General features: G+C 35.1%; 1 pseudogene; it reads left to right on the forward strand.

The window, feature by feature from the left end:
• LOC118631165 overlaps positions 1–23,413 on the forward strand; it is a 108,069-nt pseudogene that overhangs the window by 449 nt on the left and 84,207 nt on the right.

A 23,413-nucleotide genomic window follows, 5' to 3' on the forward strand; every position in this document is an offset into this window, starting at 1 on the left:
ACGGAGCCCTGACTGGACTCAGAATTCTGGCCTGAGCAAAGAGGGTGATCAATTCTTTTTGCAAGGTCAGAAATAATTTTTTTTAAAAAGAAACAGACTTGAACACAGTGGATATTGGTTCCGTTTTGAAGATGTTGAATATATATATGTTTGTATATGTAGAAGAGGTGGGATGGAAATATACAGACTTGGATAAAGAACCCACAAATTAGATTGAGCGGGAGCTCCCTGAGAGGGTATGAGGACGTGCAGAGTGGTTCTCAATGCCAAATGCTGAAAAGAATTCATTACAGGACTGAGACATTCAAGGAGAAAGGAATGGAAGGGGGATCGCTGAGCTGTGGGTGAGGCCCCTTTTCCTGACACTTGATCCGCAATGGGAATAACAGACAAAAAATAAGGTTACTGTCGAAGGATGAGTTGATGTTTTTCTGCTTGCTTAAAATAAAAGTGAATTAGCATTTTTATATAGACATGAAAATTCTATATGAAGGAAAAGGATAAAGAGATAGGCAGGAGAGGATTAGTCAAGATTGCAAGATGAGGGGACTCTAGACCAAGAGTTGGGCCCTTTTCTATGTCTCTAAAACAAGGCCACATGTCAGGCCCAGCTATCCATCTCTCAGAGTTGTTAGGAGTATAACATGAGATAATAATATGAAATCACTTTGAAAAATCATTTTGGATTCATGCAAATGCACGGCTACTATTAAAGTGATGTTTTCAGTGATGAGGTTTTAAATGTGTGGTTATTTTTAAAAAATGTTTTCTTTATTGATTTTAGAGAGAGAGGACATGAGAAGGAGAGAGAGAGAGAAACATCGATGAGAGAGAACATCAATTGGCCGCCTCCTGCATGCCCCCCCACTGGGGATCTGGCTCACAACCTGGGCATGTGTCCTGACTGGGAATCAAACCAGTGACCTCTTGGTGCATGGGTCGATGCTCAACCACTGAACCACACCAGCCGGATGGCAGTTTTTGTTTTTATTAAATTGGCATAATCTACAGAAAGTAGAATGGCCAACACAAGCCAGGTATGGATTTTCTGAGGCAGGAAGATGTTCCTGCGGAAAAAGAGAGGGCATTGTGGATTTGGCATGCTTCACTGCTCTTTATTTTTCCTACATGGAAACTGGCGTTTGATGCCAAAGTGCACTTTTCAAAACCCATCAGAGATGTACGTCCTCTGGATTTTTATCAGCTATAGTAAGGTTTCACAAACCAACCAAGGAGTACAATGAGCAGACTTGCCCCTTTTGTGGCACGTAAGTGAATTTCTACCTTGGCATACTCACAAAACACCAACACATTGCTTAATTGATATCCAGGGTGAAGCTTTCACCCTTTTCCAAGATCTCTGAATGATAAAGATACAGTCACATACAGCAACTTGACCCACTGAAGAGATTATGAAGAGGGAGAAAAAGAGCAGTATTTCCACTCTAGACAGAACACTTCATTAAAAACAATCCTCGATAAATATTAAAACAAAGGTACTTCTCTCTCATTTATCACCAACCCACTCACCTTTTACTCATTGATATGTTCAATGACCAGTGTGTTTGCAGTACTTATAAATACTTGTGCTCTTTCTTAAGTGGTCAAAAAGATGATCACAGAACAAAATCCTCAACTGCAATAAATGGAACACTACACATTTAATACAAGCTAGCAAAATGGACTATAAATATTAAGTCAAGGAAGACCAACATTCAATTCAGAAAAAAACTGAAGCACCACGCTAATCATCGGCTCCGATTTTCCCCAGGTGTATGAAATGCATATGCTGATAATTAATGTGACACATGAGGCGAGTTTGCTCGGAAATACCACAGAAGGCTAACACAATGCTGGTGGTTCTTATTAATGCTAAAGCAGCAGACGCTTCTACCTATTTCATCAAGGTTCAAAGCATTTTAAAACCTACTCAAACTACTTCACATGAGTTCTCTGCTTTTCATACAAATTTTGTAAGAAGTTGTTTCTGAGACCTAAAATTTACGCTAAGAAACAAAAGCACAAAGGTCATAGAACTGCCTAAAGTGCAGACATCGTAAAGGACACACAGCTGTGGCTCTAATTATCCATTAATCTTAACATATTCTATACATGAGTACAGAAAAACTCAATCGCTGCCGTAATTAGAAAAAAAATAATGGATGTCATTAGAAAGAAAAAGGGAAAGTAACTTTAGAGTGTCCAGAACACACAATTTTCAGAAAATGCAAAAACATACAAGAGTTGCTACTTGAGTTTTTGAAATAGAGACTTCTACTGGAAATCTTGAATTATAAGAGATGTAAATTTCTCCATAATATTAGGAACAATTGCCCATGATTTTTAAATAATCTATAAAGTGAGAAAATGCTGCTTTCATATTATTTTTATAGAACTATTATAATAGGAATAAGTAAATTGATTGGTCAAGAGATTACCCTTATATTGGAATAAAGACTATAATTAAAGAGAAATCTATGTGAATGGTCATAATAATCAAGATAATATCTTCTTTAATGTATTTTGAAAGCAGAATTAACAGCACTTACCAGTGTGCTATCACACTCTTCTACATACATAGCTGTGATTCTTTGTCTCTGAAGCACACTGATATTCTAAAACATCCAGACTAAAATATATTATTTCATAAAATTAAATATAAATAAATATGTGTGTGTGTGTGTGTGTGTGTGTGTATGCATATTTGTACATCTGCCCTGCCCCAGGGATGGAGACAGAAGGCTATGGCGTTTTTGTTATTCCAAACAGCTTGCTTTGCGCCTGTGTCTTCATTTCTCACTTGTTTTCAATTCACGGATAAAAGAGCACTAGTCCATTGTAAGTGTACAAGAGCCCAACGCTCCAATAATTATGACTGACCCTAACACTATATCTATATCTCTATAAAATGATTAAAGTCTATCTAACCTGAAATTAGTAAAAGATTTATTCTGAGACTGTTTCCAAGTTGAAGTTGGCACATCACGGTGGCTCAACAAACGCTTGCGAGTGAGGAAGTGAATGAGCCAACAGGGAAAAGTCAACCACTCTGTAGAACTTACTACATATACCTGAAAAGGCATCCCTTGAAATAAAAAAAATAAAAATAAAAACTCTAATTGATAAAAGTCACTTACATGGTGGTATCACAGGATCTGTGGCATGAAGACTAGGGAGCTAGGCTGAACCACGGCCACGTCAGATGCCACTGTGCGTCCAGCCTCACTGAAAGCTGTGCCTGTCGGGAAGTTTCGGGGAAAGGGACGGCATCACATTACGTATCTGGCACCACTGTGAGTTTAGATACTTCTTACCATTTCAATGTTTTCTAAATAAGAGAAATGTTAAGTTTCAAACTTTATTTTAATCCCTTTGATGAGAATATTTTGGAAACTGGGTAATAAGTATCAGAAGAATAGATCGCATGGTTTTTAGCTTTCACAACATATTAATACCAAAATGCCATTATATTTTGACCCTAAGGAAATACATATTCTAATCAAAGGGTCGCATTTCCACATAGCGCCAGGAGGTCTAGCGGAAGCCAGAATGACCTGAGCTTGACCCCCAGCTCAGGAAGTTAGTTACATGCTGTTGGACTTTAAATCTCTACTTCCTCACCTATAGAAAGGACATATAAGCACAACTCAGAAGTATGCATTGAGAATTGCAAGAATAATGAATATAGCTTAATCCAGATATTTTATTTATGTTGGAGTCCTCATTGACCCTTTCACACTAATAAAAAACAAACAACAATTCTATACTTCATTGCTTTCTTTCTTAAAAAGATATAAATAACAAAATTACTTTGCCTTGACTTCTGCCAGCCAAGTGATAGTAATATATTATTTTATGAGATACAACCATAAAATAGTGTTTTGTTTATATTACAAAAACTTAATTCTATAGAATACACAAGATTTTTGTTTTCTTAATTGATGGAGAAAACTTTTGTAAAGTATATTTGTTCTTTCCATCATTTTAAAAAATATTATTATAAAACTGATAACCAAATATATGCATTTTTATTACACGAATTTTAAAAACACACACAAAAAGCACAAAGAAGAAAATTAGAATCAGCCATAGTCTTTTCACTCAGAGATAATTACTTCTAATTTGGGAGGGGGTCTTTATTTCCATTCTATGCATTTGAATGGGATAATTCTCTGCATGCTTTGTGACTTTTTTTTTTTCTTTATTTCTTTTAGAGAGAGAGAGGAAGGGAGAGGGAGAGAGAGATAGAAACATCAATGAGAGAAAACATCGATGCCTGCCTCCTGCATGTCCCCCACACACACTAAAGGTTTGGCCCACAACCTGGGCATGTGCCCTAACCAGGAATTGAATGGGCAACCTTTTGGTGCATGGATCAATGTTCAACCACTGAGCCACACCAGCTAGGCTGCTTTGTGACTTTTTATATTTATTAATATTTTATGAACATTTTACATTTCCAAGTATTCTTATACATTCTACATAATATATAATATAAAGATCATTTTAATGGCTATATATTATTTTATCCCATGGATATAATATAAATTATTTAGTCAAAGCCATATTGTTAAACATTTAGGGCCATTATTGTTTTTAAGCAAGATTGAACCACCATGTAACCTTGACTCAGCTTAAATTATTATAACTCATGGTTAGTCTTATTTTATATACCCTTACTCATTCCTCACTCTACCTTTAAAAGATATTCTAATTATAACAGTTTGCTAATGTAAATAGTACACAATAGCTAAAATTTCATAACTAAATATTTGCTCACATCTATGTGCATATGTTTATATTTAAGAAAAATTAAATATCTGAGTCGAAGCAAATTTACAATCGGAAATTTACATTCCCATACATACTGCCTAACTTTCCTCTAGAAAAGTTACACTAATTTAGGTCCCAATGTTGGGTTATTGTTTTGAACATTTCTGTTCATTTGCTTGTCAACAATGAGAAATTCATTGTGGTTTACTTTCGAATATTGTGCTTAGTAATAGATTAAGCATGCTTTCTTTAAATTTAAATTTATATTCTTCTTTTGTAAATTGTGAACTCTTATACTTGGACTATTTTTATGTTGGGTATATATCTTTTTCCTCTCTTTTCTTCCTGGTATCTTTGTATAGTATTTAGTGAAGTGTTATGGAAATGTGCTCTCTGCTGAGTAGCCAGACCATAACATATGAAGACACACATACCTGTAACATGAAATTGCTGTCTATGCTGTGTCTGGCCAGCCTAACATTTTATCCAAAGTCCTGGTCAAAAGTAGCAGAGTAAACATCTGCAAACCAGGCTGAACATGATTGACACACTATTTTAGGAATGGTACTTTAATTTATTACATGAGAGACTAAGGTAACTGGACTGGTCTGCCATTATGGTCAGCAAATAATTTTCATTCTGTTTGTTTTCCTCAAAAATTAAATAGTATGCCCATTCATCATCCAATGGCATTATGCTTAAATAACACAGAACATTATATCAAATACAGCAGGCTCTTACAAAATTCTTTTACCCTCACATAAAAATTACAGATTCATTTATCTGCTGGCTTTGCAAATATTCTCCTCCCCCCAAACACACACACACACACAAAGAATAAAAAGCAGCAAGTATTTTTATTATGAAGCGCTTGAAAGGTAAAGAGGACATCTCAGCTGAATCACTATAGATATAGAGGTTGACTACTGTCATTTAAGAGTCCTGTACCTAAACCCACCACATGCCCTACAACTGGCTCTAATGCTGGAATAAACACTTATGGAAGCAGATGCTTATTTTGTCTGAAAGGTGTTCAAACATTTTTTTAAAAAGGGAGTTACAAATAATTGAGTCTAGGCCTGACACATTAAATTCTATGTCATCTAAGCCCAAATCTAAAATTAAAAACAGTAGTAAAATTTGGTAGGAGGTAGAATGTTAAGCCTATATAGCTGGGGAAAGTACTTAGAATTGAATGCGATAGCTAAAAAATACAATTAGGTCTTTGCCACATCAGTATTCACATTTGTGCCATTAGCACCATGCAAATAGAATTAATTAGTGTTCAAGTCATTTAGTTACAAGTGGTGGCTAACCTCAGTGGTTTTGCAGTTACAAGAATACATCGTGCACAATGAAGATAATATAGCACCTCATAAAGAATGGAATAAGAAGAAAGAAGGAAAGAAAAATAGAGGGAGAAAGCAAGGGAAGAAGAGAGAAAAATTTGCTGAGAAAATATTTATTTCAGAAAAAAAAATCTTTCAATTATAATGAACCACGATGCTCATTTCACTGCAGTCTGCCCCATAACTGTCTTTTCCGTTCAACTCCAAACAAGTCCATCTTGGAATTTTAAAATAATCCTCTTGTAAATGTAAGTATTTCACATTAATTTCCTTAACGGATTAAAGATTGACACAATTGGAAATGCAGTCAAAATTCTAAACTACTTCAAAAAAGAAAGTAAAAAAATTTTCCTCAAGGATGGTTACTTTGAATCATATGCTATCAAATCAAGTAAAGAAGGCCTAACTATATGAGCTTGGGCATTGTTTAAGTTTGCTAAACTCTGTAAAAAGAGAATAGATAACAACCAGGCCTCCCTAATCAAGCCACCTTAAAGATTAAATAAAGTAATGTGCGTAGACGCCTTCATACAGTGACTGACTGCTGGGCTCAGTGAACATTAGTTGCTGCTGCCATCATGATGAGGATCATCACCATTATATCAAAAGTGTCTGGAAAGTTTTGCATCAAAAGAGTGTTTCATAAAAATATATGACCTATAGAAAATTTCTGCTCATCTGCCAAGGGTGTTGTATTATACCATATATTTATTTTAAAATAAGTGTTTTAATGGTAGCCATGTAGTGAAATGAGTCATTCTCAATGGGGGAATGATATTGCCCCCCAAGGGACATTTGTCAATATCTGGACACATTTGTGTTTGTCAAAAAGCAGTGGGTGGTTCCCAAGAGTGGCTGCTACTACTGGTAGTTCGTGGGTAGAGGCCAGGACTGTCGCTAAACATACTACAGTGCAGCAAGCGACTCCCAAAACAGGCGACAATGGAGGCCAAATGCTAATAGTGCTGAGGGTGAGACACCAGGCAGTGAAGTAAACACATTCTAATAAACACATCTAAAAAAACATTCGGGCATTCAGGAAACAAATTTTTGAAATCCCCAATGTATTTTCCTAATTTATATTTAACTGCAGTTGGATTCAGACACAATTTATAGAAATTCACGTGGAGAAGTAGGACTGACAAGACTCACGGTCTCACAGCTTAATTTCATAATCACAGCTCCATGCCCACTTAAATATCCATGAATTTATCATTCTTTTCTTGTATAATCTTGTAGCTTATTTATACCTTTCAGGGAAATTCTTAAGAAGCACTAGCAATTTCTTACATTTGACGTTTTAATGTCTAGAATGTATATTTTTATCTTAATGATTTCAGTAGGAGAAAAAATACACTGTGAATACATGTTAGCCCGACAGAAAAGACAATGAGGTTTAGTAATTAAAACTGAAAAGGTAAAGAACTATGCAGTAATTAGAATACTGATTAATCAGCTGATAATTTTATCTTGATTAATGCTGCTGGTTTCTCTTCTTATTGACCTAGGAAAGGTAGGTTTAGACCAATTAAATATAAATTATTCTCCTTTTTTTACATTCCGGGCAGCTCCCAGAATTCTAAGTCATACTACACTTAAGTACAATTGAAACAGTTTTACTAAATGGGAAAGTTCAAAAACAAGATAAAATTAGGTTCCAAACTTGCTGATGCTTTTATCTAAGGCAAAATTATACAGAACTGGTTTATTTCAATATTATCTAGGAAATATTAAAATTAGACTAAATTGCTATTTTTAAAAATCCTCTGATAAGATTTAAACAGTTAAAAACAACAACTACATACCTTATTCATTTCATGAAGTCTAAGATGAGAAATTAAAAGAAATCAAGTTAAAAAATATACCTGGTTGCCTTGCTGGTGTGACTCAGTGGTTGAGCATCGACCCATGCACCAAGAGGTCACGGGTTCAATTCCCAGTCAGGGCACATGCCCAGGTCGTGGGCCAAATCCCAATGTGGGGGACATGCAGGAGGCGGCTGATCAATGTTCTCTCACATCGATGTTTCTATCTCTCTCTCCCTCTTTCTTCCTCTCTCTAAAATCAATAAAGAAAAAAAACCTTTTTAAATATACCTGGTTAACAGAAAAAAATTATTCTAGTATTAAGAAAATATACTCATTAATTCTTAGCCAATCAGTTCTCTTTTTCTTTTGTATTTTTTCCAGCGTTACTGAGATATAATCGACATCGTGTAAGTTTAAGGCATGCAACATGATGATTTGACATATGTGTATAATGAAAAATGATGAACACACAAGCTTAGTTAACACATCCATCCCCTCACATAGTTACCAATTTTTGAGTGTGGTGAGAACATTTAAGATCTATCTCTTAGCAACTTTCAAGTATACAGTACAATACTGGTAACTACAGTCACCATGCTGTAGAACAGCCCCAGAACTATTCATCTCACAACGGGAAGGTTGCACACTTTAATCACCTTCTAGCCCCCATGCCCCCACTGCTGGCAACCACCGATCTACTCTCTGTTTCTGAGTTCAGTTTTTTAGACTCCACATATAAGTGATATTATACAGTATTTGTCTTTGTCTGGCTTGCTTCACTTAGCATGATGCCCCAAAGGTCTATCCACAGTGTCACAAATGGTAGAATTGAGCAGGATTGGTTTCTTTTTGACAGCTGAAATATACATATTTTTCATATATATATATGCCACAATCTCTTTATCCATTCATCCATTCGTGGACACTTAAATTGTTTCCATGTCTTGGCTATTGTAAATAGTTCTGCGATGAACATAGTGGTACAGGTATCTCTTCCACACAGTGGTTTCATTTCCTTCAGATACATACCCAGAGTGGATCAATGAATCATATGGTAGTTATATTTTTAATTTTGGGAGGAACCTTCACACTGTTATTCAAATAATTCTAAACAGAGATACATGTTCATTTAAAAATAGTTATGAATCTCCTCACCTGCAACTCTCATCACTAGCACTCACCATTTATTATGTATTTACTATATGCTTAATATGGGTATATGTGTCACTTAATTCTCACTAATCTATGGAGTAGGTACCCTTATGCCCATTTAATATTAAAGAAACTTGAGACTCAGTGAACAATTTGCCCATAGGTACAAGGCTGTAACAAGATAATTTTCAAGCTTCTAAAGGATACATAAAAGTAACACAAACCATGTACTCAGTGACTACATGTCTCATAGGGTAAAGCATGTAGAATAACAGTAACTCTAACTATAGGTAACTATATTGACTTATTGCATCTAGCCAGAACTAGATACCAAAGTCACCTTTTTAGAGGATTATTTTTAAAATTGCTTTGCTACTATAAATTATTTTGATTTCCTTATAATAATATAAAGCTAAAAATTTTCAAAATATGAAAATAAACTACATTTAATCAAAGTCAGTCAATATAACCCAGAACAGACTAGAGATGTTCAAGAGGTAGAACAAGCATAATTCCTTTTATCTCATCTATATATCCCATAATGTAAAAGATATTAAAAATATGCTGCCCTGAACATGGTACATTATCATCTTACTGGGAAAATGGTTATTAAACCTCTAAACTAGTCACAGAACAACATAAAATGAAATACAGTAAAACACTAGCCTGAACACCACTGCCACCTGTAGCTTGCAGGATCTTGTCATCCTCTAATGTGAGATACAATCTCATCTCTCTAGAGGTCTGTGATAGATCAGTTTATGGGAAACCAACGTCCTTCTTCCTTTCCTGCTCTCTGCCCACCCACTGTCTCCAGCCACTGCGGCTCTGAAGGTGACCAAGCTGTCCAGCCTCCCAAAGATGGTATCTTTACAGGCTACAGTCTAAGAGGGAGATGTCAAAGCAGGGGGTTTATGTCAAAGCATAGTCTTAAAAAAAACCTTTATTATAGATACACATTTATAAATCAGTGTTTCTCCGAGGCCTCGGAAGGCTTATGAAGATGATTATAATAAAAACAGCAAACACACAAAACAGCATTACCTAACACTATCTGAGCATTTCCTACGATTGAGGGGCTTTGACAAAAGTTGATATTTATATATCACTAATCCTCAAACGCTCCAGGAAGTTGGGATCTATTTTAGCCTTATTTAATAGTTGTGGACCAGCCCTGGACCAGTAGCTCAGCTGACTGGAGCATCATCCCATACACCAAAAGTTTGTGGGTTCAACTCCGGGTCAAGACACATACCTAGGTTGTGGGTTCAATCCCCAGAAAGGAGCAAAGGGGAGGTGACCAATCAATGTTTCTCTCTCACATCAATGTTTCTCTCTCTCTCTGTTTCCTTTCATCTCTCTCTGAAAATCAATAAAAACATATCCTCGGGTATAAATAAAGAGAGAAAAAATATAGTTGAGGACCAAGGCAAATAAAGGTGAAAAAGTAGAAGGCAAAATATATTGAAATTGGACTCAGGGAGTCTGACTTCACTGCCCCTGCTCTGATTTTTGGTTGTTTGGACTCTGGGATTCAACAACATAAATAGCATAGAAAAAGACAATGACAAATATTTTTCTGACTATTGGTGGTTTAAACAACAATAACTAATTTAATTTTTGATAATGCTTTGTTGTCTATAAGTATATAAAAACAATCAGGTGCGCAAGTGAGATTTCATAGGCATTGTTAATGATAGGAAGGTTGATACAAAAAAATCTTTGCCCAATGACATGGTTAAGTATGAGATGATTTATAAAATGATTCTTGGATTTTTTTCCCCCACTAAAAAGCCATTCACTCAATAAACCTATTCAATATACTTATCCCCTTGCCAGCCTCTGTTCAAGTTGCTATGTTTTATACTAATATTCATGCACTCATTTGACAATGTCTTCCAGATGATATGATACAGCAAAGAATAAAATATTTTTATGGAATTTATATCCTAAATACATGGAATAAAAGCTAAAATAAATAGTATAGTGGAAAACCAAGGGCATTTCACTTATTAGTTCTTCATAGAAGTCAGGGAGTTGATGTTTCACTTGTAATACCTAAATAGGATTTCAATTCAATATTTATTGAAAATTTTACTAACTATAATAGTTACATCTAACATGTGTGTAGCACTTGGTAATTAACCAAATATTTATTTTGGCCCTCACAGTATCCCTTATTGTCTCTCACAATATCCTCACAACAAACTGTTGTCCCTGTATCACAGAAGAGGAAACTGTAGCTGAAAGAAATTAAGTTCTGCCTGGCCAGTGTGGCTCAGTGGCTGAACGTCGACCCATGCACCCATGCTGGTTCGATTCCTGGTCAGAGCACATGCCCAGGTTGTGGACCAAATCCCTGGGGTGGTGGGAGGGCATGCAGGAGGCGGCCAATCGATGTTCTCTCTCATTGATGTTTTTATTCCTCTCCCTCTCCCTGCCTCTCTAAAACACAATAAAGAAATAATATTTAAAAATAAATAAAATATATATAAAAAGAAAAGAAATTAAGTTATTTGCCCAAGAACATTGAACATGTATTGAAGCTAAAACTGAAACTTAGAGCTATGGTAGAAAACTAAGCAAGCAAAATACTAACTACACTGTAAACTTACACACACAAGATTATTCAATAAAGAATCAGTAAACAAAGTTCATCTATTCTTCAAGTATTTACTTCCATCTAATAGGTGGGCCAGATAGACTAAGTGGCCCTTTATCTGGGCCTGGAGGTTTGAGTAAACATTCAAATAAATATAGAAAGGGCACATATGGAGACAAAGCACAGTTACAACACTGCAAACCGAAACAAGATGTGAAGCCATGAAAGTATCTGCTGTGTTTAGGGAATTATGATGGTTGAAAGCAACTAAAGCATAGGGGTCAGCAAGGAAGATATGTTAAATGCAAGCTGGGACCATATACTGAAGATCTATTGGTACCATGCAATGAATAGATACTTAATTTTGTTGGCTTTGTGGAACCATTAAGGGTTTTAAAGGGGAGAGGGAATTTGGTATTATTTGATCAATGGTGTAGGAAAGGAATACAATCAGCAGTACGAAGGAAGGACTGGCAAGGTAAAGCTCTATACTTCACTTATCTCCTTCGGCCTGTGGTGTGTATGTGAAGAACAGATAATAAGTCAACGTGGCTGGAAGGCAGAGCAGCTGGAAGACAAATGAGGAAGAGGAGACTGGAAAAGTAGATTAGGTCGAGATTCTGCAGAACCGGCCCTGGCCGGTTTGGTTCAGCCGTTACAGCATCAGCCCACGGACCAGAGAGTCCTGGGTTCGGTTCCCGCTAAGGGCGCATACATCAGTTGCAGTTTGTCCCCAGCCCTGGTTGGGGTCGTGTGGGTGACAACCAGTTGATGTGTCGCTCTCATATTGGTATTTCTCTCTCTCCACCCCCCTCCTGCTCTATCTGAAGATAAATGCAAAAAAAAAAGATTCTGCAGAACCTTGATTGCTAATAATTTAACCTTTATTTTATAGACAGCCTTCATAGCACTTATGATCAAATATTATGTTATTTGCCAATCTAGGTTTCCCTCAATACTTAGCATCAGATCATTAGATTGTACATGTGGTAGACAAATACATGTACCTGTAGATGTTATTTATTAAGTTATTAATAAATGTGATTTTATTAATTAAATGTTAACATTAATTTAACCTGTATAAGACTAAGTTTAATCAAAACTAACAGATACAGGGATTTCTGTGGCAACAAAGTATGCTCGTCTAGAAAAAAAATCATACTCATGATCTATAAAATCGAATAAAAATGACAGAATGTAAGAGAAAAGGGATGTTGGGTCCTATAAGTAGAACCCATGAAACTCATAACCAGAGCACAACAGTAACAATAAAAGAATCATCATTTTAAAAATATTTACACAGTTTAAAAGACATTAAATACCTAATAAGTAAAGAAATACTATGATAAATATGGAACTTTGCTTTTTAAAAATCACAGGTAAAAGTAACTTGATGGCAGGAAAGGTTCAGGCTGCTGGGTGACGTGATAAGGAACAGAAGGCACGCAGGAGGCCCGCCCAGCTAGCTGTCCAAGGTACAGCCCTCGTCGGGTGAGCCCGCGAAGGGACTTGCAGCCAGTACACATCGTGTCCAGTACGCCTTCCCTCCACGCTCATATGTTCACCCGGCTAGTGTACTTTGTTGTTATGTGCTGGCACAAAATATTAATTGCACATGAATCTACATAATTTCCATCCATTCTAAACAGACATATTCCCATATTTACAAATTGTGTAAGAGCTAATTAATGTTACAGAAGCACACATACAGCAGGATAGACTCTAACTGAAATTTTCTAACATCAACTAAGCAGAGATTTTTTTCATTTTTAAGTTAAGCATACACTGAAGAATGTTTGTAATGTGAATAACTTATGAATAAAATAACTATAAAACAAGCAGCCACACAAAATAACATTTTCGGTATTTGCGAAGTCACCTCCCTGATCATATCCACATCAGTAACCACTATCCTAGATTTGGTCCATATCATTCCCTTATCTTATTTGTTTTTTGTTTTTGTTTTTGTTTTTTTTTATCCTCACCCGAGGATATTTTTTCCATTTTTTGTACAGATAGAGTGGGAGGGAGAGAGAGGAAGGGAGAGAGAGAAACATCGATGTGAAAGGGACACATCGAGTGGCTGCCACCCGCACAACCAACCAGGGCCGGGGACAAACTGCAACCGAAGAACATGCCCTTAGCGGGAACCAAACCTGGGTCTCTCTGGACCGCAGGCCGACGCTTTAACCGCTGAGCCAAACTGGCCAGGGCTGTTTTTGTTTTTTAATATATTATTTTTCTTTATTGATTTTAGAGAGAAGAAGGTAGAGGCAGAGAGAGAAGCATCGATGAGAGAGAACATTGACTGGCCACCTCCTGCATGCGCCTTACCTGGGATCAGGCCCACAACCTGGGCATGTGCCCTGACCAGGAATCAAACCAGCGACCTCTTGATGCATGGGTCAATGCTCAACCACTGAGCCACACCAGCTGGGCCCCTTATCTTAGTTGTAATTTATCCCATTATATTGTTTGATTCTGTTTATTTTGTTTTATAAATGAAATTACATTAGACATAATCTATGCCTTGGTTTGTTCATTCAATATTATGCTTTCTAGATATAATTGTGATAATGTATGTAGTTATAGCATATTCATTTGTACTGCTGTGTAATATTTTATGAATATATCAAAATTCACTTATTCATTCTATTGTCAATGTATATGTAGCATATTTTCCACTTTTCTTGCTATTATAAACAAGGCATCTATGCGTATCCTTTTACCTGTCTCCAGTTGCACACATCCAGGACTTCTTTTGGGGTATATACTGCTCAACCTTAGAGAATTTGTATGTTTTACTTTATCATGTGATGCATATTGATTTCTAACATGGTTTTAACTATTTTCATTCCCAAATACATTGTATGAGAATTCCCACTGCTCCACATTTGCACCAATACAATACATTTCTTTTTACTTCTATTAATCTAGTGACTGTAAATGGTATCTCATTGTCATTTCAATTTGTATTTTCATGATTGCTGACAGAGTCAAACATCTTTTATTCTGTTTACTTGTCAGTCATGCATCTTTTCATGTGAAGTGAATACTCAGGTCATTTGCCCATCTTCTCTTCGGCATTTGGCTTTTATATATAAATTTGTAGAATATCTTTGTATATTATAGATTCTAATTCTTTGCTAATGCACGCGCACGCACACACAAACACACACAGACACGAACACATTGTTAGTACATTTTTCCAAGTTATGGTCTATTGACAAACAGATATTCATAACTTTTCTGAAATCAAAGTTTTCCTGGTTTTCTAATACTTTTTTAAAAATATGTTTTTATTGGTTTTAGAAAGAGAGGAAGGAACAGGGAGAGGGAGGGAGGGAGAGAGAGACATCCATCTGTTGTCCCTGTATGCAACTCGACTGGGGATTGAACCCACAACCTGGGTATGTGCCCTGACTGGGAATCAAACCATCGACCCTTCAGTTCATGGGACAACACCCAACCAACTGAGCCACACCAGCCAGGGCTGGCAAGAGTATAGATATGTTGCCCTATATGATCTTCCAAAAGATTAGAAATTGCCTTTCTCATGTAAGGTTTTTAATGCATGAAACTGATTTTTGTATGTAGTATGACATAAGGAGTGAGATTAAAAAAAAAGTCTCTTTTTCCAGGTTGACAAAGAGCTGGCTCAGCACAACTCATACAGTCACCGCTTTCCCCACCGATCTGCACTGACACTGCTGTCTCACAGAAAGCACCGCACGTTTCTAGACCCTCTTCTGAACCACTGGCCTATGTGTTCAAACCTGCAGAAACAATGTATGTCATGATTATTATAACTATATAATAAGAATTAATACCTGGTAGAGCATGTCCTCCAACCTTGTTCTTCTTGTGCAGAAATACCTTCACTCTTCTCACCATTGCTTTTCACATTTTAAAATCACATTATCCCAGTCCACGCAAAAAATAAATAAATAAATAAAATAAAAAAGGTAAAGCTTTCAATATTTCAACATTAATATGGCGCTAATTTTTTGGGGCATCAATTCTTTATCTGGTTAAGAAATTTCCTTTTTACCTGCCTTGCTCAAAATTTTATCCTTATTTATTATTGAGTTATCCAGTAGTTTTTTGGATCTATATGATGATGCTATTGTTTCCTAATGTGCTGACCTTACATTCCTATTTAAATATTTGGTTACCATATAATGTTTATACATTGCTTGATTCACTCTGTTAAAACTTTGTTTTTAAATCTAACTTTTCAATGAAATTGGTCTATAATTGTTCTTTTTAAAAATACTATCTTTGTCTTAAAAATATAAGTTGGGTAGTAGATCCTTTTTTCTCTCATCAGAAAAATTTTATAAGATTGAATTTTTCAGTGGCTTAAAACTTTAGTAAAAGATTCCAATAAAATAATGTGGTAGTGATATTTTTGAGGAGATTAACTACTGATACGATTTGTAATGGATATAGAGCACTTATATATTTTATTTCTTTTTTATTCTGTTTTGATAACTTATGCTACGAATTTGCCATTTTCATGTTGTCTCAAGTTTGACAACAAAAGGGTATTTATAATGTCTATTATCTTTTGAAAACCTAATGAATTTTTCATTCTCTAATCATCTATCTTCCAAATGAGTTTAATTCATTCTGTCTTTTAGCTAAAAAGTATTTCATCCTTACTGAATATGATTACATACATACTCTTTCAGTTGATGTTTTTTATTTATACCAATTATTTCTGTTCTTTTATATCAATTTGACTTTTATATTGATTTTTGGGACATAATTGATATTTCCCTCATTGTAATTTTTCATGTAATAATTTGACAGCTATAAATACATTTTATCTTTTAGTGGTTGCCTTAAGTTTAATAAGCATACTTAACTTAAAACCTGAAGATAATAATCTTTTAAAATTTCTCTCAAACTTTATAAGAACATTAGAACCTTTTAACCCCAATCATCTCTTCCAGGAAAATACTATTTTAATTATAGTATTTTGGTCAATTACTACTTCAAATTAGATTTGTAATATATAGTCAATGTGTGTTTTAGAATTTTCCACCTCTCTCTCTCTCGTTCTCACTCTCTCTCTCTCTCTGTCTGGTATCTTGGACTTTCCAAATAGGATTTATCTCCTTCCTGAAGGACCTGTTTTAAAATTCCCTTTGGAATTATCTAAATAAACCTTATTATTCAAAGTGTAGGCTGAGGGCCAGCCGCATTGTATCTGTCCAACCTGTTTCTCCAAAAACCAACTCCTGTCACCTAATTCACAACTACAAATTATGATAGTTTAAAAATCCAGATACTACACTTCACTTGATCCTCCAAAGTGTTTAACCATTTCACTGTACTGTCATTTCACTATTTCATGTGTTTTACCTATTAATTTATTCACGGGGAACTAGAAGTATAAATACAAGATTTCTCAAACTTTGCTGCTCAAAAAGGAGACTGTAAACCAGCACTGTGATTTCACTTGGGGGCTTGATAGAAATGCACAATCTCAGGTCCCAGACAAAACCTGCTGAATCAAAATCTGCGTTTCTGAAAAGGATCCACTGTTTTTAATGCTAGAGTATTGATACAATCTTTTAAGTGCAAACACATACAGGACTCATAACATACTAATGTCAGTAAAATGGATTGGAAAGGATTATATAGTTTAGAAAAAGCCAATCCAGGCAACCTGGTATGTTTCCTCACCAGCCTATTAATTATTACAACTTTACACTGTAAATTCTCCAATATCGAGGTCACCTTTTGTGATACTGTACTTTAAAATGTATATCTGGTCTTCCTTCCTTTTCTGGCACAGAGCTCCTAAAACCCTTGGAAATTCTTAAGTGACTGAAGTAAGAAAGGTGTCTATTGTTATGTAAATGAGAATACTTTTGAAATGCTAATAATCACTTAGAGATGGGAGCTGGTCAGCAGACAAACCAATCATGTAATTAGAGGGTTGGAACTTTTAGTCCCAAGCCCGGACCTACAGGAAGGGGAGAGGTTGAACCAACTGCCAATGGCTGAAGATTTAATCAATCATGCCTATATAATGAAGCCTCCATAACCCAAAGGACAGAGTTTGAAGAGATTCCAGGTTGGTGAACACCTGGAGATTTGCGGAGAGAGGCATGGCCGGAGAGGGCATGGATACTCTGAGCCCTTTCCCCATACTTTGCCTCATGCGTTTTCCATTTGGCTGTTCCTGAGTTATAGCCTTTAATAATAAGCTGGTGATCTAGTAGTAAGATGTTTCTCTGTGTTCTGTGAGCCACTTTAGCAAATTAATCTAAGTACTAAGAAGGAAGTCACTGGGAAGTCATATTAACAATATAATCCTTCCACAAAATTCAATTTAATTAAAAACCAGGTGGTCCTGGGTTTTTCTCTAAGGCTCTATGCTAAAAAAAAAAATCCAATTGATCTTGCTTTCCATAATGATTCAACTATAAACTAGGAGGAAAATGGAAAAGATGAATCAAAACATACTTTCATTTTAGTTCATACAAATCTTGTATTTGGTGGAGGTGCATAATCATGACACAAAGTAGAAACTACATGGGGAAAAAATGGATAGATTCAGCTAATTAAAAATAAATTTAAATTTTTATATACTAAAACACCTACATAATCCAAATACATTGTATTTTAAATACAAACATAACTTTTAAATATCAACACTGAAATTAATACTGAAACCGAGGGTCCTCACAATTTGATTTGACTAGTGATGATTAGTTTATAAATGTTCCAAGTTCCCCCCTGCCCCCTTTCTCTACATCCCTCAAAGACCTACCCTTTCCCCTGGAAAATAGTAACCCCCGTGGCAGCAGAAGACAATAGCCCAGACCTGACTAATGGTCACAAGGTCTGGACCTCTGGACGGTGAATGGTAACATTTTGAGCTACGTTATGTTTTAGGTCCTGAATGACTCCCTAGCTACTTTTCCATGAAACCAAACAGAAGGAAACCAGACCAGACCTCGGAGCTGTCCGCAAGACCTAACAAAATTATTTACTACCATTACCTCTATCTCCTCACAACCTTTCAAAATTTACCCTTAAAAAATAATCTGATCTGTGCAATAGTTAGTGTTCAGCATTTCACTTGAAAAACTTTTAACAACCTTAATGCCCAATAAGAGGCGTTGGGTGAATAAGCCCTAATGCATCCTAGTACATCAACATACTCTATAATGTTATGCAAAGATTGAATATGTTGTAGAAGAATTTACAATGACAGGAAGAAATTAAATATATATTAAATGATAAAAAATTAAAAGCAATATGTGTACTATAATCTCTCTTAGAAAAAATATATTACATACATATTACATTTATATATGAGTAGATGGATGACTAAATGAGTGGACAGTATATAGATAGATAAATCAATAGATCAATCAATGGCTAAATAGAGATATAACACATTACAAATAATGAAATGATATTCACCAAATATGCACCAAAATATAAACAACTTTGGTTAATTCTGAGTGGTGTGTTTATGAGTGTATATCTTTGATTTCAAGTTAAACTGATTTTTTAAAAATATGTTAAAAATTCTTTTGTGTCTTATCTAAAATCTGTCCTTGGTCTATTTTTCTATTAGGATTTTAGTATTTTATGTATTAATTTGTATGAATGCCTTGACTGTAAAGATACAAAACTTCCGAAACATTTTCTACTAATGTTTTTTTCTACGTTATTATTTACCACTTTTTTTGTTATTCAAAAATTATTATTTTTTATGTAGTCAAATCTATGAATTTTCCCTTTGTGATTTTTTTCATTATTTTACATGCCTAAAACTATTTGTCATTACTAAATCAGTCAGATCTTATTTTTCAGTTTCCAGAGATCTCCTATTTTCATTTTATGTTTCTCTCTTTAACTCATCTGGAATTTGTATTTGTATATGTGATGAGGTGAGACAAGATCTAATTGATTTTTTTTTCCACATTTTAAGTAAAAAGTCAATTATTCCTCCATTAATTAATTATACTAACTCAATAAAGTTTTACATATTTGAATGCCTTGACTTTCCTTCTTTTTAATTGTTTTGTCAAAATGGCATATATCTTATAAGATATAAAGCTACAATATTCATCATTGTAGTTTTGTATCTTTATTGTAGCTTTATATCTTATAAGATAATTATAGTGACTAATTGTTCCTCTTCATTCTGAGAGATTTACTGTGGCAAATTTTAAAAAAGGAAAGCTTACTGTTGTTGGTTTTTAAAAAAATATATAGTATCAATTCTCTGAATTAATATGGAAAGAATAGACATCTTTTAATGTATTTCACCTTTCATAAAATTGTCTCTTAGGTCTCAGCAAACTTTTACCATTTTCATTATATAGTTCCCACATGTTTTTTCTTCCTAATACGGGCAGTGTAGGTAGCTAATTAGTATCAATAAAGGAAGGGAGCAAAGGGAATCAGACATTAAGCCTAATAAATAGGGAGCTGAATCGACATTAAGCCTGCTGCACCAGGAAGTTGCAGCATTCACAGGTTCCCCAGGGGCCACCACATCCTCAGCCCTTGGGAGTTAATCCCTGAGCAATCCCCTAGAAAGCAGGAAGAATCTCCTGGGGAACGACCAGACTAGTACTGGGATTAGGTAGTGGGATTATGGTAGCGAGGTGCAAGGGGGACATTCCTTTGCTAGGCACATGCCAAGAAGCAGCCGAGATGGAGCTGGGAAAGGTAATCACAGGTACAGTAGAAACCAGATGACACAGCAAAACTTGGAGGCTTGTTCAGTAGAAGCCAAAATGGCGACATCAAGAGGCAGAGCCCAGCCTGAGAAAATCTGGGAAAAGGATCGGATAGAATGAGGTGCAGAAGATACAAGAAAGAGGCTGGTTCTGGGAAAGGCCCAGCACAAGCCCAGGAGAAACCTAGGAAGTAGGTTGGATAGTTTGAAAGCAATCCTGCTCATTCCCGAAACAAAGAAAATACATGGAGGATTATCAAGGATCTTAGTAGTAGCTGGTAGAGCCTGCCCACCCTCTACACTCCTGAGGGCCTACTATTTCCCTTCACCCCAATAAATCTTGCCACAATGTTTAAACTTCTCCCACATATGTACCCTTTGAAATCCCTTTCTTGAAACACGGAACACGGTAAAAACCCATTTTCACTGGCAACAATATTACATCAAGACATTTTGCATTTTTATTGTATCTTAAAGGAGATTTTTTGTCCCATATTCTTCTAACTTCTTAGAAAGCATAAAATCAGATCACTCAAGGAAATTATTCTAAAAGCTTTTTTTAACATCAATTCTGACACACATAATTTGGAAGCAATAAATAAACTGTAAACTTTTCACGAGGACAATGATAAAGTAATCCAGGGTAGAACATGGCAAATAAACAAAAGTATAGTATGACAAATATCTGTATTCACTGAAAGAGGTAAATTAAGATTCTCTCATAGGTTTCCTTTCTTAAGAATAAGAGAGAATCTCAAAATAAAATTTTAAATTCCTTTTTAAAAATCATCAAGCAGAGCATATATTAAAATTCCCACAGAAAGATTTATATTTAAAATTGGATGATACCATAATGCTCTGGTTTACAAGAATCACAACAAAAAAGCACAATGTATTAAAATAGTTAACCAATTTTCTTGATCACACACTAGTAAGAATGAGTCTCCTGGTCAGCAATGTGGTTGGGGTGAGGGAGAGAGCAGGAACGCCCTCCCTCTGCGTCCTGTGAATGAGAGCAATAGCTGTTAAGGGGAGAGCTTAACTCCCATGGATTCAACTATGTAACAGATGTGAGGGTTCCTGTTATGCAAATTGCCAGGGAGGATTTAGGCAAGACTAAGAAGATATCCTTTATATAAGAGTAAGATACAAGAATTCTTGGGAGATTTGGGGGCAAGCAAATACAGAGAATTACTCTTGGTTGCTGAGATTTTGACACCAGAAATAGCCATAGCACATGTTCCCTAGAAAACAATAAATCCAGTGTAAAGATATACACATTGGTTATTTATTAGATATATTTAATGATGGCCTAAGAACAGGTAGTAGACATAATCTCAATCAACTTCAAACCAAAATACAAAGGATCTGAAGAAATAAATGAATCTCAGGTTTGAGAAAGTGTTTAAGTCAGTATTTAAGCCAACTAGTTTATCCACAAAACCCAGATGATTGTAGAATATGGAATATTGGTTAACTCAGAAAGAACCACTAAATACTCATACCAAAACTTTTAAAAGAAAATCTTTGTAAAGTGTGTTCCTTTAGCTTCAATCTTAATACCTGTAAAATACTAAGTGTAAGTCTGTTATTACTGCAGTGAAAATCATAATTTTGAGTTGTTTCTGATATTAGCTTATTTTACATTCAATGTTTTGGTTTTTTTCCTAAAAAAAGAAGATTCCTGTCCCTCATGCTTTGATGGTATTTCTAAGGCAACATTTAACAGCCTGGGTTAATATAAACTGAACATAAAAAAAAAAAAAAAATGAGATTGATTTGCAAAACTGTAAAAGACAACTAAAAATATCCACAATTCTTCAGCTTCATTAGTCAATCTCTTATCTGCAAAACTCTCAAATTCTACATTCACTGAAATAATACCAGAGTTAAAATCAAAGGGACAAAATGTACGTTTTTATGAGAAAATGTGACATGAAAAAATACCTTCCATTCAACAGAAACCCTTCAATGAACTAAAAGTGAATTTCCCAAGAAGCTGGATTAATTCATGATTTCAAAAACAACTATATTTCACTTTGTGATGTCCTATTATAGTTTACTTATAAACTGACAAAACTAAGAAGCTTCTGTAGAAATCTGATCTGTCTTCAAACACAGAACTCAACAAAACAACTCGGGAAAAAATGAATACATATTAGCCAAAGTTTAAAGAGCATCATAAAACAATTTTCTGAAAAAAGGGTTGACTCATAGCTATATAGTTCTTTGATAAAAGAGAATTTACAGCTATATAAATATTTAGCATTCAGTTTTGACTGTTATATAAACTCTTTGGTGAAAAATATCTTATTTAACCAAGTAATTATTCTGAACTAGAAACTGAGCCTTAGTGAGAAAAATCAGAATTACAGCATATATTGAAATGAAACACTCTTAGATGGAAAAGAATAGGGTGACCGCGATGATGATAATTCTCATTTACACTGGGTTTTTAAAGAAGGAATTCAACAAAGTGACTGTGTGTCTTTTTAACATCCAGGGAACAAAGCCAGAGATCTGAGAACAGTTAGTGCTATTTAAAAAAAAAGAGGTTAAAAAAATCACCAATTCTGACAAATGTAAGTAGGTACTGGATTAAATAAAAGTGGTTTTTAATGGACAATGGTACACTGTTCTCTAAGCTATCTAATGAGCCATAGAAAAACAGCCATTTTTGGAAATGACAGGGATGAATTGTATTGTGATCCTTCAATTGTTGAAGGTATTGAAAATTTATGTAAAAATGAGGTTGCTATTATTTTTGAAATATTCTATTTTATTTGTAATTTTTATGATAGCAAATGGACACCGATAAAACCCAGGGCCCTAAATCAGATATAACCTTTTAAAATATTACATTCCTAGTTCTCAGATTATAAAGGCAAAAATCAACTATTAATATGCTCACTCAAGACTCTGGTCTACTTATATATTCATATTTGGATTTTAGCTCCCTTTATTCAACACTGAAAACAATAAATGAAAATATGTTTATAGCTTTCAAAAAAAC

The sequence above is a fragment of the Molossus molossus genome, unplaced genomic scaffold (assembly GCF_014108415.1).
Source record: "Molossus molossus isolate mMolMol1 unplaced genomic scaffold, mMolMol1.p scaffold_m16_p_15, whole genome shotgun sequence".
In the NCBI taxonomy this organism is placed as follows: Eukaryota; Metazoa; Chordata; class Mammalia; order Chiroptera; family Molossidae; genus Molossus; species Molossus molossus.